Source organism: Osmerus mordax, chromosome 16 (assembly GCF_038355195.1).
Source record: "Osmerus mordax isolate fOsmMor3 chromosome 16, fOsmMor3.pri, whole genome shotgun sequence".
NCBI lineage: Eukaryota > Metazoa > Chordata > Actinopteri > Osmeriformes > Osmeridae > Osmerus > Osmerus mordax.
The window spans coordinates 8,657,793-8,669,812 of NC_090065.1; the positions used below are offsets into that span (position 1 = coordinate 8,657,793).

General features: G+C 40.9%; 1 pseudogene; it reads left to right on the forward strand.

The window, feature by feature from the left end:
* The first annotated feature begins 1,608 nt into the window (after positions 1 to 1,608).
* On the forward strand, positions 1,609 to 8,165 carry LOC136958897 (myosin heavy chain, fast skeletal muscle-like; annotated as a pseudogene).
* The last annotated feature ends 3,855 nt before the right edge of the window (positions 8,166 to 12,020 follow it).

The following is a 12,020-nucleotide window of genomic DNA, read 5'->3' on the forward strand; positions in this document are numbered from 1 at the left end:
TGGACTCAAGCAAAGTTGCTGTCAATACTGTGTTTTCTGGTCAGGCCAGGTCCTCTCTGCAGTGTATGAGATTGGCTACTCAAGAGCTCCACCCAGGCAAATTATGCACATACAGCAGTATTTCAATCTGTATTTGGAAGAGCGGCCACATAGAATGTGACCATATAAGTAGCCCCACCATGAAATATATCCCCTGTTTGCACCACAAGTCTGACACTGATACTATGCCTGAGCAGGAGCTGTTTTGACGGGCTGTTCAGTGGAGCCAGGCCCATACCTAGAAAACATCCAAAATTAGACTTGGGGACTTTTTATAGTTCTCAAGTTACCAAATTACATGTTGATGTATCTGGCAAACTCCCAGTAATAATTTAAAATGGATTGTGACAGCAAGCATTAAATAAACTCAAGAACCATAAATAATTGTTGTACATTAAACTGTATAGCTATGTATTGGATGAGGAATTATTTCAAAGGCTTTCCTGACTTCCCTTTATCAGCAAGCTATCCCTTTACAATCCAAGTTTATAATACTAGACAAACTTTGCCTGGAAAAGACCTGTTCATTAATAAAATCGTGGAAGTATGTTAACTGTTCCAATCAATTGTTCCCATTATAATATGATACCAGTTCTAAGCAAGCCAGCTGAGCTGAATCAATGGTCGGCCAAGTGGTATTTTAAAAACTCCAGATTTAGTATGCTGGCTTGTACACTGCTGGAACCCTGTCAGATGGCAACCAGTGAATATCCGAAACATGGCATCTTGGATATGTTGTCTCCAAGTAATGTCTGACTTTATTGCCAGGGTAGATGTTAACAAGTATAAGCCTTTAATCAAGCAGTACATGTCACCCAAAAAGGTATGTTGTGTCAAGAATTGTGTCTTAAATGTCACACTGTTGAATGAAATACTGACAGTTTAAAAGTTTTCTAGCACATTTTAAACATTGGCGCAATAGTAGATACCACAGCTGTGCTTCTAAATATTTACATTATAAGTGCTTGGGTCAATTGATGTGAACCATGATGAGTACAAGTTTGGACACACCAAGGTAAGATTCTGGATACTCTTTTGGGATGCAATGCAAAAAACACTTTCTCCCCCACTGATGTACCCATGTACATACACCTATAACTGATGTTCATCACTACTTACAATTTATTAATGTCCCATTTTACTTACGTACAGAATAGTATTGGGAAATAGCTTCATGTGTCTTTGGCAAAGTCTTGTTTTTAAGAACTGTTAAACTACGTATAGAAGAATATTACAGTACATACAGAGCATTTCTATCCTGAGTAAATCATTATTTCTTTGCGTCTATGAGGCAGAATACCAAAGATATCTTGTCCCCTGTTTTGAGGAGAAATCAGGTGGTGATCAGATTTAACTTATTTTCATTCCAGCCTCATGTAAAAGGAGATACTACACAAAATCTAACTACAGCACATTTCTATATTCCTCCAAATAATCTTAAAAAGGTTATATTCTTTCCCTTGTTTACTTTTGTTTGGTATTGTTCATGTGTCTCAGGTGTTCTTCAAAGCTGGTCTGCTTGGTGTCCTTGAGGAGATGAGATATGAGAAGCTTGCTACTCTGGTAACAATGACACAGGCTCGTGGATACCTGATGAAGAAGAAGTTTACCAAGATGATGGAGAGGAGGTGAGATGGACCTCCTTTGGATTTCTACATTCATTTTACCACATACACATGGAAATATAAGTTATGTATTTTATTTTATAAAGTTATTTCATTAGATCTTATCTCTTGTTATTAGAGAGTCTGTTTACACCATCCAGTACAACATCCGCTCATTCATGAATGTGAAACACTGGCCATGGATGAAGGTCTACTACAAGATCAAGCCTCTCCTGCTAAGTGCTGAGACAGAGAAGGAGCTGGCCAACATGAAAGAGGACTATGATAAATGCAAAGTTGCTTTTTTCTGAATAAAATGACTTTATTTAGGCACGTATTGAGGAGCTGGAAGAGGAGATTGAGGCTGAGCGTGCTGCCAGGGCCAAGGTGGAGAAGCAGAGGGCTGATCTGTCCAGGGAACTTGAGGAGATCAGTGAAAGGCTGGAGGAGGCTGGAGGCGCCACAGCTGCTCAGATTGAGATGAACAAGAAGCGAGAGGATGAGTTCCAGAAGCTGAGACGTAAACTGGAGGAGTCCACCCTGCAGCAAGAGGCCACAGCCTCAGCCCTGAGGAAGAAGCAGGCTGACAGTGTGGCAGAGCTGGGAGAGCAGATCGACAACCTGCAACGCGTCAAACAGAAGCTGGAGAAAGAGAAGAGTGAATTCAAGATGGAGATTGATGACCTGTCTTCCAACATGGAGGCAGTTGCTAAGGCTAAGGTCAGTGACACAAATAAACCTAAACAGAAAGATGAAATTAACGTATAACTTGAATGCTCACCGACCAAGTCCGCAGAGGATGAAGGAGTGGATTGTAGAGGTTCGTGAACAAATGTTCACCTTTATCTAATTTACTACATTTGAACAATTTAAGGGTTTCACAACTGCAATTGATCACATAAATTCATTAACTGTTAAAAAACAAACAGTAAAACAACTAGAATAACTATCACTGAAACATAGTGTTTGTTCCGCAGGGCAATCTGGAGAAGATGTGTCGTACCCTTGAGGACCAGCTCAGTGAGATCAAGACCAAGAACGATGAGAATGTGCGCCAGGTCAATGACATCAATGGACAGAGAGCCAGACTCCTCACTGACAAACGGTAAATTCAGTTAATCAAGAACAATTCCTTCAACAGCAGTTATGAAAATACATAATATATAAATATATAATATATATGAAGTTAAGTACAGTAAATATGCAGGTAGATATTCTGTATGAAAATAAAACAAACTAAGCATATTACCTGACAAGAACCTACTATTCTCCCCAGGTGAGTTTGGTCGCCAGCTGGAGGAGAAGGAAGCCCTGGTGTCCCAGTTGACCAGAGGCAAGCAGGCCTACACCCAGCAGATTGAGGAGCTCAAGAGGCATGTTGAGGAGGAGGTCAAGGTAAATTACAAATTGAAAAAGCAGTTTGTGTTGACCAACCATCCTCCTGAGTCACATAAAACTTTAACTCTGAAACACATTTTTCTATTTCTTACTGAGTCTGCGTCTTACATTTACATTTAGTCTTTTAGCAGACGCTCTTATCCAGAGCGACTTACAGTAAGTACAGGGACATTCCCCCGAGGCAAGTAGGGTGAAGTGCCTTGCCCAAGGACACAACGTCAGTTGGCATGACCGGGAATCGAACTGGCAACCTTCGGATTACTAGCCCGATTCCCTCACCGCTCAGCCACCTGACTCCCTACGACTCAGGTGGCTGACTCGTCTTATTCTTGGTCTATTTATAATTTCCACAATTCAAATGTTCTACCCTTTAATGTTTGGATTTTGGATAAGACAAGTCAATACATGTGTACATGTATCAATTGAGCTACAGTACTGACCTGAATGTACTGGGCATGTGTAATTCTCATTACCAGAGTAAAGAGAGCTTACTCTTTTCTCTTGATCTTAGGCTAAGAACGCACTGGCCCATGGAGTCCAATCTGCTCGCCATGACTGTGATCTGCTGAGGGAGCAGTTTGAGGAGGAGCAGGAGGCCAAGGCAGAGCTGCAGCGCGGCATGTCCAAGGCTAACTCTGAGGTGGCTCAGTGGAGGACCAAGTATGAAACTGATGCCATCTAGAGGACAGAGGAGCTGGAGGAAGCCAAGTAAGTCAACAAAACTTAAAGGCCTTCCTTAATGAAGCAATATAAAGAGTTAGCAGTGGGCTCAAACCGTACCCAAAACCAAAGTCAAGTTTTTTAGGAATGTAAAAAATAAACCTACACAGGAAGAAGCTGGCTCAGCGTCTCCAGGAAGCTGAGGAGACCATTGAGGCCATCAACTCCAAGTGTGCCTCTCTGGAGAAGACCAAGCAGAGGCTGCAGGGAGAGGTGGAGGACCTCATTATTGATGTTGAGAGAGCCAATGCCCTGGCTGCCAACCTGGATAAGAAGCAGAGGAACTTTGACAAGGTGAAAATGAGAAAAATACCTTGATCTGCAACTGGTTGCTCAAAACTGTCCTATGACACCCTGTTTCTTAGCCGTTGCATAGTAATTTGTAATTCAACTGTTAAAGGCTGCTTTGGTGTGTGCTTCCTCCTAGGGTGGAAGCAGAAGTTTGAAGAGGGCCAGGCTGAGCTGGAGGGAGCTCAGAAAGAGGCTCGTTCTCTCAGCACAGAGCTCTTCAAGATGAAGAACTATGAGGAGGCTCTTGACCAGCTGGAGAAAATAAGAACTTACAACGTAAGATAAATGTAGTGTGTGGTGCTTTTGTAAAGAAGAAAACTGGATAGTGTTTCCTATTTTACTTTGGATTAGTATGTTAGTAGCAATGATTTCCTGTTTTGAACTCATTGCTTTCAACTCGTTGCTTAGTTTTATCCCTGGGAGGTCAGGGAAGGTACTTAAAAACTCTTCTGTTTCAAATCACAGAGGAGATCTCTGACCTGACCGAGCAGATCGGAGAGACTGGCAAGAGCGTCCAGCTGGAGAAGGCCAAGAAGACAGTGGAGACAGAGAAGTCTGAGATCCAACTCTGGCTCAGATTTCTGCCGCTTGTTACACTTGTTCTCGAAGTTATTGTATATCAGTCTTTTGTGGAGGGCTGGTGTTTAATGTTAGACCCTGGAATTTCATACTTCTGTTTCGGTTGTAATCTTTATTTGTTTTCATAGAAGATGGGTTAAAGACATTAACAGTAGTCTTTTAGCTTCGTTAGCCATCGATTGTTCTTTGCGTGCGTGTTTGTACCAATAAAGAAAAACCTTTTATCATGCATCGATTTCTTATCCCCAAACCATCTACTACTGCCCCTGCGACAAGGGATATTAACTCATACTCCAGAGCAGGCAGAGCGTGCTGGTCCTAGTGGAAGCATTACCGCTGCTGTGTGTGAAGGCGAGCATGGTTTGAATGACAGCAATCCAATGCAGCCTGTTCTGCAAACGTACCCCATGCGCATTTTCAGCCAATTCCTAAGGTCCTATAGGCATCGCTCTCAAATTTGGTTAGAGAACTCAGCCAAGCTAGGGGGGGAGCCACCTCCCGGAAGTGAGTCTCTGCAGGTTGGGATGTCTGCAAATCCCAGATAAGGAAACTTTCATGAATGCCTAATGTTTTCCTAAATCCAATTCAGAAGAAATTCCTTCTTAAAATGTTACTGCAGAACTAGACACAAAAAGAAAAAAGAAAAGTATCAATGCTAAGCTCCAAAATTATTTTAACCACTTCGTTCTCTAGGATGCCCAGTTGCATCTGGATGATGCTGTCTGTGCCGCAGAGGACATGAAGGAACAGGCTGCCATGGTGGAACATAGAAATTGTCTGATGTTGGCTGAGATTGAGGAGCTGAGAGTGGGTCTGGAGCAGACAGAGAGAGGCTGCAAAGTGGCTGAGCAGGAGCTGGTGGACGCCAGCGATAGAGTGGGACTGCTGCATTCCCAGGAGCAGACAATAACACACACACACATATAGATAACATTCATGGCAAAATCTTAGTTTTTGCTATATCCATGTGTACTCTCTTCCAGAACACCAGCCTGTTGAACACCAAGAAGAAGCTTGAGTCTGACTTGGTTCAGGTGCAGGGTGAGGTGGAAGACATTGTCCAGGAGGCCAGGAACGCTGAGGAGAAGGCCAAGAAGGCCATCACTGATGTGAGTGTGGCTAACTAAATATCATAGTACACTCACTATTCAGTATGCTACTTTACTTATACCATCATCATCAAGGCCATGTCAAAGCAATATGGAACCACCATATCATCATACAGCAGCCTATGCCTTTGATAACATACCTTCCACCTTGTGGCCATGTTCTACTGACTGCTTCGTAACTTATGTGTTTACAATTCTAGTGTCGACCCCCACTGATCCATCTAAGTACAATGCAGGAACTAGTTCAGTTCAGAAACTAGCGCAGTACAGTTCTCACAAGGATTTGTAACTGTTTGTTGGGTCATTCCACTAGTATATGGTCTAGATAATATAATGCTGTACTGTGAAAAAAAGGGTTTTGTAACCTGGTACAATATACTTTGTGAGTACAGTTCTTTAGTTCAACCAAGCGGTATTGTTTTGTTGCAGGCGGCCATGATGGCAGAAGAGCTGAAGAAGGAGCAGGACACTAGCTCTCACCTTGAGAGGATGAAGAAGAATCTTGAAGTGACAGTCAAGGACCTGCAGCACTGTCTGGATAAGGCAGAGAACCTAGCCATGAAGGGTGGCAAGAAGCAGCTCCAGAAACTGGAGTCCAGAGTAAGTTTGAAAACATTAGAATATTCCCAATGTAACCTTTAATGGAGGTAAAATATATCTTGTGCATTTAGTCCTGCGTAATGCTGTTAATAACGACCTTTTAGCATGGGAGTGATGGATTCCCCATGAGCTCCTGTTCTCCACCCAGGTGCGTGACCTGGAGACTGAGGTTGAGGCTGAACAGAGGAGAGGTGTAGATGCAGTCAAGGGAGTCCGCAAGTATGAGTGTAGAGTCAAGGAGCTGACATACCAGGTAATGTAACAACACACTCACTTAACACAGCATATAGAATCAACATATATAGAATCCACAGAATGTGTGTAATTTGAAAAATAATCTTCTGCTTCAGACTGAGGAGGATAAAAAGAATGTAACCAGACTTCAGGACCTGGTGGATAAGCTGCAGCTTAAAGTGAAGGCTTACAAGAGGCAGGCTGATGAGGCGGTAAGTCATTTTTCAATTCAATTGAAGAGACATATTTGTTTTTGAAAAGTTTTTACACTAAAGTCCACTAAAGTCAAATATGTAACTTTTACTTACTGTATTACATTTTTGTAATTGAGCATTTACAGAGGATTGTCATTGAAGTCTGAAAACTTGGTGGTAATTCAGAAAAAAATAAGAATTGCATTAATGTTTTCATATGAATTAATCCCAGGAGGAACAGGACAACTCCCACATGTCCAAGTTCATGAAGGTTCAGCATGAGCTGGAGGAGGCTGAGGAACGTGCTGACATTGCTGAGTCTCAGGTCAACAAGCTCAGAACCAAGAGTCGTGACGCTGGAAAGGTAAAGACCTTCTGATATCCACCAAGGGTTCATAAATATACCTCATGAACACCACTTTAAGTCAGTTACATTTACATTTAGTCATTTAGCAGACGCTCTTATCCAGAGCGACTTACAGTAAGTACAGGGACATTCCCCCGAGGCAAGTAGGGTGAAGTGCCTTGCCCAAGGACACAACGTCAGTTGGCATGACCGGGAACCGAACTGGCAACCTTCGGATTACTAGCCCGACTCCCTCACCGCTCAGCCACCTGACTCCCATTGTGACACAACATATAGACAATATCGATCCAATATCGATTTTCCCATTACTGTAATTTGTCTTTCTAACCACATTTTTATAGTCCATACATTTTAAGAAAGTCTTTAAATATTTTACATTTTATCACGCTAGCTACCTAAGTGATGTACAAATCCAGAGAAAGTCCAGCAGAAGATCAAGCATCAGAAGTGTTTAGTATGTAGTATGTACAGTTTTTTGGTGGTCAGAATCAAGGAACGGTTTGTTTTTACTAACCACATCGCAAAATCTACTCTAACAGATACAGTGTGGAAAAAAACAACTAGATTGCAAAAATAACATCCCAATTATTTTGAATTCAGGGCAAAATTAACATTTGGAATAGAGTAGTACAAAGTGCTCTATAGTACATGTCACAAGTATAAGATCAAACACCCGGGGATGCAGTCTCTTGCCAGATGGTGAAACAACAGAGAGGTGGTTGAATGGACGGGGACGTCATTCAGCTCTGTGGAGAATCAAAGGACAAGCAGCACATGATGGGATTGCAAGAAACCTTCTGTGTTTGAGCAGAGGTCACAAAATGACCCATGTTGCAAAGCGAAGAACCTGTGATCTCAGCAGGGGAGTTGTTTATGAGTACTGTTGGAGCTTGGATACTAGGTGGGCGGCTGCATTCTGAACTATCTGCAGAGGATGTACAGCACATGCCCGTCGGACAGTGAGGAGGGAATTACAGTTATCAAGATGGGAGAGTACTGTGGCCTGAATGAGCAGCTGGATGGAGAATAGAAATGGACGCATCCTCTTTATGTTGCGTGGAAAATACCAGCAGGTCTGCATCATGCAAGAAATGTGTTTCTTGAACACCAACACCAGTACGCCGACTCCGTTGATATGTCTGGCGTTGAAACTAGGCAAGTGGGTGTCATGAAGGTGGATGTTTCTTTCTTGGAAAGAAAAGGGAATAGCAGATTGAGATTTCCAGAAAATGTTTTGGAAAGAAGTGGCAGTAGGGACACCATCCAGAAGGTGTTGACGTCAAACGGGTCCAGGGTTGACTTCTTCAGAAAAGGGGTGACACGAGCCATCATAAATTCTGAGGGAAGACCACAGGTTAAGGATGCATCTTACTGGATGAAGAGTGGTGGGGGTTAGTGGGCACTGGTGAGTCTTTCAAGCGTCAGCACCGAGTCCTCAAGCGTCTCAAAGGAGGCGAGCTGGTTGCTGACATCCCTTTTGTTGACAGTAGGGAAGAAAGAGTCTTGGATGCGGGTCACCTTCTTGGTGAAGTGGGCCCTCAATTCATAATCTGTGGGGATGAAGGGGAGGGGGAATGAGGGAGGGGAAGGTGGAGAAATCTGAAGGTTGCCAGTTCGATTCCCGGTCATGCAAACTGACGTTGTGTCCTTGGGCAAGGCACTTCACCCTACTTCCCTCGGGGGAATGTCCCTCTACTTACTGTAAGTCGCTCTGGATAAGAGCGTCTGCTAAATGTAATGTAATGTAAATGTAATATTGCTATTATTATTACTTTTGTACTATTACAAAAGATTGATTATTAATTGCATATAAGGCAGAGAGGACTTGGAAACGGACCCAGTTGTTCTACTAATCACAGACATCTTTAAGGAAAGTAATGGGTTTTTTATTACTCAAGAGATGCTCCAAGGGAAATAGAGGATCCAGCACTTTGTTTACTTTGTTTAAAAGAGGCGCGCCACTTGACTCCTATCCAATTCTGTTATATGAATAATGTGGAGGCTGGTGGATGCGGCCAGGGAGAAATTGGAGAACACACAACAAACCTAATCAACCTCTTAACCCAGCTTGCTGTGAAGGATCCCCCTGACAGACTGTATATATATATATATGTGTAGGTGTGTATGTGTGTGTGTCTGTGTCTGTGTGTGTGTGTGTGTCTGTGTGCGTGCGTGCGTGTGTGTGTGTGTGTGTGTGTGTGTGTCTGTGTGCGTGCGTGCGTGCGTGCGTGTGTGTGTGTGTGTGTGTGTGTGTGTGTGCATGCAGTAGGAGCGCCATTGAGGACAACTGTTGGGAGAATTAACCATGAGGGGGGGAAGTCTTCTTAAATTAACAAAAGGCTCTAATAGTAACAGTAATACAGTGCCAATTGTGTTAAAGAACCTATTAAATTAGCTGGACTAGAAAAGGTCGATGTTTAAGTTCTTTATAACAGAATTGCCATTAGTAAACAATAGCTGATTTTCAGAAATTACTTATTGCTAACTACAACATGCTCAACATCGTCAATAGTCACGTAGTCAACGTCAATGGAAAAAGGCAATAAATATAAATGATATAGTCTTACACATTGTTCACAATATTTAAAGTGACAGAAAATGAACATTTTATCAAGAGGTGCTAAAGCTACTAAATTTAAAACGAAAACAAGCATGTTAAAATATACATTAATGCACAAGAATGTACATTAATGCTGCTACTTGGCAACCCTGTTTCACGTCCTAATATTATTCATTCCAGTTCCGAAAAAAGTCATAATCTACCGATGATGGACATCATTTGTATCTCCATACACGTCATCTCCATACATATCAGTGACTCCATTCCATGTTTGTCATTGATACTGTCATAAAAGGAATGAACAAATGCCCTATAAGTCCTTTCAATGTAAACCTAGGGTGGTGTTATTTATTAGAGCACTGCAAAGGAATGTGACACCACATCCCAAATTAGATTTTATCTCAAAGGGCATTTTCTTTTTAGCTTGAATCAAGTTACCACATCCTTGGTAGTAAATCTTAATTTATGATGAAGACCAGCAGTTGGTAAAAAACTGATTGCAGCAACTACTGCATAAGCTCACAACATTTACAGTATATGTTGATTACATATAGTGTGATTTTACTGTGTTAATCTTAACAGTATAGGTTTATGGTTTAAATATATTATTGAAACCATGTCAAGTGGTGGTCATTGAAAAAGAGTACAATTTAATGATGACATATTTAACATATTTCTTCTAACAGTTGATGTTAGAGCCAAGATACCGTAGATGTTCAAGTACAAGTCTAAGAACTCTAAAACTCAAGTTGTACATCAAGTCACATACATCATTTGTTGGGATGAAAAATACAGTATATCTTGCATTTCAAACTTGTCTCATGAATACATATAATAAAGTGTACATGAAACTATCTGGAGAGGACACATTTTTGTTAGAAAGTTGACTTGAATCTTTCATGACCATTATGGAAAATAACATTTCTTCTTCAAAAAAAGAATGTGAAGTGTTTGAAACACATTGCTATGGCGAGGGAACTGTCAGCTTAATATTGTGTGGTGATTGAGTATGAATATCTCTGGATAAGCTCTTTTATATGTAATCATTTAGTTAGGAGGCTAAAAGTATTTTGTAAGAATGACAGATTTTACAATAAGGTGTTAACAAGTGAAAAAAACATATTTGACGTTTGCCCTTTGATTGAAGGTTGTTTTATGTCTGGGACTCATCGGCACCTTCAGATAAAGCTTAAACTACGTTCACTTCTGCCAAATCAAATGTTGGCTCCATAAATGGTTAGTGTCTGACATTGAGTGTTTTTTTATGAATGTGTTCATAATATTGACATTTTGAACTTATGAAAGGTTTATAAATCTTTCCTCTCAAATTAATGCCAAATAATATGAAGAATAGAAAATAATAATACAACAAAAACCCTATAAACCATCTCCATGCTGCAATAACACATGGTAATGAATAATGACTTGACCTGGAATATTTGTCATTTTGTATGATAAAATAAAGCGTAAAGCCATCTCTCATCTATTAGTCTTCAAAAATCTGTTACAGAAATCTACCTTCTAAATCGTATCTTAAAGTACTTAATAAGAAGTTGTAATGTTTGCAAAATATTTTATAAAGGTTTTTCTTGCTACAGTTTTCTAACGATAACTGTAAAACAAATTTACTGTGTAAATTTTTACCAAATTGAGCATCTTTTACCCTTAGGTTTTTCAACTGTTGTCAAAGTTGTACATACAAGTGTTTAATACATTCATACATTTTACACAGACATTAATACATACACAGACATTTTACATTTAGTCATTTAGCAGACGCTCTTATCCAGAGCGACTTACAGTAAGTATAGGGACATTCCCCCCGAAGCAAGTTGGGTGAAGTGCCTTACTAGCCCGACTAGCCTTACTAGCCCGGAGAGGGAGGAGGAGAGTGGAGGAGGGAAGAACAGATGGGGTCCAGTCAAATTCTAGATTCTGGCCTCCAACAAACGTCCTTGAGGAGAGTGATCCAGAATTAGCTTCTGCTTGCTAGGCACTTTCCACCAGATATAAGGAGTCCCTCAGGACAGCATCCATGGACAGAAAGCTTCAACCTCTGTGGTAAGATACTTTAACTCTTTGCATTGTTCATTCACATAATGTATTTTATGATACCAAACTCATTGCTAAATGTTGTACTTACACTCAAGTAAATGCAGTGTTGGCTTGGCATTACATGGCAATTTACATTTAAATTAAAGTTAGTTTTGTTAGAGTAAACTTTTTATTGAAGACATTAGTTGTACATTGATTTTGTAGAGCAATATTTTTATGTGACTATTTGCGAGATCCAAATTAGACTAAGAAGCAACACAACTGTATGCT